Source organism: Echinops telfairi, unplaced genomic scaffold, assembly GCF_000313985.2.
Source record: "Echinops telfairi isolate 266 unplaced genomic scaffold, ASM31398v2 ScPeMD7_7469;HRSCAF=8507_1, whole genome shotgun sequence".
NCBI classification, from domain to species: Eukaryota; Metazoa; Chordata; class Mammalia; order Afrosoricida; family Tenrecidae; genus Echinops; species Echinops telfairi.
Genome location: NW_022111373.1, coordinates 71,395,331 through 71,398,044, shown reverse-complemented (window position 1 = coordinate 71,398,044; position 2,714 = coordinate 71,395,331). Strand labels below are relative to the sequence as shown.

Genomic DNA, 2,714 nt, shown 5'->3' with positions numbered 1-2,714 from the left:
AAAGGGACTGGGAATGAAGAGGGGCAAGAGACGCGAGAAACGGAGGCAAGACAGTATTCTGATCAAGCCTCGTTTATTGAGCAGAAGACAGAGGCTTAAATACCCAATGATGGGCGGGTAACATTACATCATCTGCTAATAAAGTGTAACAGGTAGTATCCAATAATCACGCAGCTACCAAATATGGAAGAAATGGCAGGCATCAGTCCTCAAACAGGTCCGCATGCAAATGAGGTGCAATTGGATACCTGGCAGAGGTGTCCAATGAGCATGGCGGCTGCCTGCCACCGAGCACCAATCATCACAAAGGCCAAACTCAGGCAGGACAATAGGCCAGGGAACATCCGGGAATGGAAAGCTTAAAGACAGTGGATGGCGCAGACCACAGGCTGAGGGACATGCAGACTCCCACAAGGCGCCTACAAGCCAATCTGATCTCTGCCAATGGAAATGGGGTAGAGTTGAATTTTCCTCTCCTTTGGGTAGCCAAGCAGGGTATGTTAGAGTTTCCATGTGGGTTATTTAGTTGGTATGTAGAGCTGAATCCCTTGCAATGGCTCCAAAATCTTTGTGAAAGAAAGAGGGAAAATGGATGCAAAGTGAAACTTTTTGATCCTTGGGAGGTTTCAACAAAACTGAAAGGAGAACCATCACTTTTGGAGTTTCCCCATGGCAATAGATGCCTGATAAAAGGCCAGCCCACTGGATTCATCCTGCCAGTAATTATCAATGCAACTTATTTCATATTTGATCAATTTCAAAACACAACATATTAAACTCTGTGGGATCCAGGTGAAGCAATACTTGAGGAACAGTTATTGCAATACAAACCAATACTCAAGAGAAGAAATGTCCTAGAGCAACACCCTCATCTTTCAATTTTCCATTAAAAAACTAGAAAGATGGGTGGAGAGGAAATGTTTTGAGAATAATGAGGGCAATGAATGTGCGGATGTGCTTTACACAATTGATGCATGTATGGATTGTGATGGAAGTTGTGTGAGTCCCTAATAAAATGATTTAAAAAAAGAGAAAAAAACTAGAAAGATCCAATGAAATGATATATTAAAATTGAATAAAAAAGAACTAGGAGGAGTGGGATATAAGTGAAGAGAGAACATAAATGTAAGAGCAGAAATCAATAAAATAGAAAACAGGAAAACAATAGAAAATCGTTCATAAAACTAAAGGCTGGCTTTGAAGTAGGTAAGATTGGTAAACTAATAAACATTTAACAATTTACACGTAAACGTTTACGCTTACCAATCCAAACGTTTACCAGCAGATCAGGAAAACAGAAGATGACCACACTAACCAATTTCAGGACTGAGAGAGGTGAGATTCCAGAAGAGGATAACAAAAGGATACCTTGTTAATAGCTTTACATCAATAGATTCTTCCGCTTAGCTGTGTCCACGATGCCTTTGAGTTACAGTGGTTTCTTAGACTATGTAAATGACCATGGACTGCCAGGGTAGTAAACAATTCTGTCTTGGAGGAAATACAGCCAGAATGCTCCTGTACTTGGAATTGGGGACTGGGAAAGTTGCTCTCCTATACTTTGCAGATATTATCAGGAGGTGCTAGCCCCCGAGGACACCACGAAACAACTGACAAAGTGGCTGCAACAGTGGGCGCAAACAACAATAGTGAAGGCACAGGACTGGGCAGTGTATATTGGGTCGCTGCAAATTGGAATCCATTCAGTGGTACTTTCAAGAAGAAATATACATATTTATTGAATTAGTGAATTTTAGTTGTTGTGGGCAGAGTGCTAGGTCTAGACTCCTCTCCAAGAACACTCAGCTCAGCGGAGTCAAGAAACAAAGTTTACTAATAAGCTGGTAAAAGGGTCCTGGTGGCACAATTGTTACATAGTTTGAGACAGATAAGGTTAGCAATTTGAACTCACTAACTGCTGCTGCGGAGAAAGATCTGGCAGTTTGCCACAGTACAGATGAGCTGACTCGGAAACCCTCCGAGGCAGTTCTAGTCTGTGTACAGGGTCGCGACAAGTGGGAATAGACTCGAGGCAATCAATCTTGCGTGGGTGGAAACGGAGAACGGCATTCGGCAATGCTTGCTTCTCGGGGGAGGAGCCACTGGGATGCAATGGCTGGTCTAGGAAAAACAGCAAATGACAATTTTAAATCGCTGAATGATTTTTCAGAGCCGGCAATGGAAACTATAAAGGCGATTTGCACACTGGCACCACCCCCTCAAGTGGCGTCCGTGGCATCCGCCATTCCCTGAATAAGCTGATAGGCAGGATCAACAGAACATGTTTATGAGAACAAAGGCTGCGGGACTACAACTTTGGGAACGAGGCAACTGCTGCACGCGGAGCCTTCGGCCAAGGCCTCGTTCCCGCTCCATTCCGGGCAAGTTCTACTCCCGATTCGCTCGCGCGGTACTTAAGCCCGGAAACCAAGCAAACTGGGAAAACGGAGAACGCGCGTGCGCCTTCGGTCACCGAGAGCGAAGGAAAGGGTTGAGGCCCCCACCGGAAGTGTGACCTTTCGCTTCTGGTGGGCTGTTCCCATCCGGGGTCACGTCGATCTTCCGGGTGTCTCTGACTGGGCGGTCTACGCCGCGATTCTGATGGCTTTTTAGTCTTCGGCCTCTGCCTCCGCCCCCAGCCTCCCACGCCGGGCTCGGGCCGGCCTCCCCCGCTCGCTCCTCCCCTGCGTTCGCGCCCGGGGCTTGCGGACTCG

The 2,714-nt window shown here is 46.3% G+C and overlaps 1 long non-coding RNA gene across 1 annotated transcript in view; it reads right to left on the bottom strand.

The window, feature by feature from the left end:
- Positions 1 to 283: 283 nt before the first annotated feature.
- The window catches only part of LOC123521080, a 2,852-nt gene continuing 421 nt past the window's right edge, over positions 284 to 2,714 (bottom strand). Inside the window, exons 2-3 of the long non-coding RNA XR_006679573.1 lie at positions 1,913 to 2,121; positions 284 to 566 (exon numbers count right to left, since the gene is read on the bottom strand). This is a non-coding gene — a long non-coding RNA (uncharacterized LOC123521080). The remainder of the gene's footprint in view (positions 567 to 1,912; positions 2,122 to 2,714) is intronic.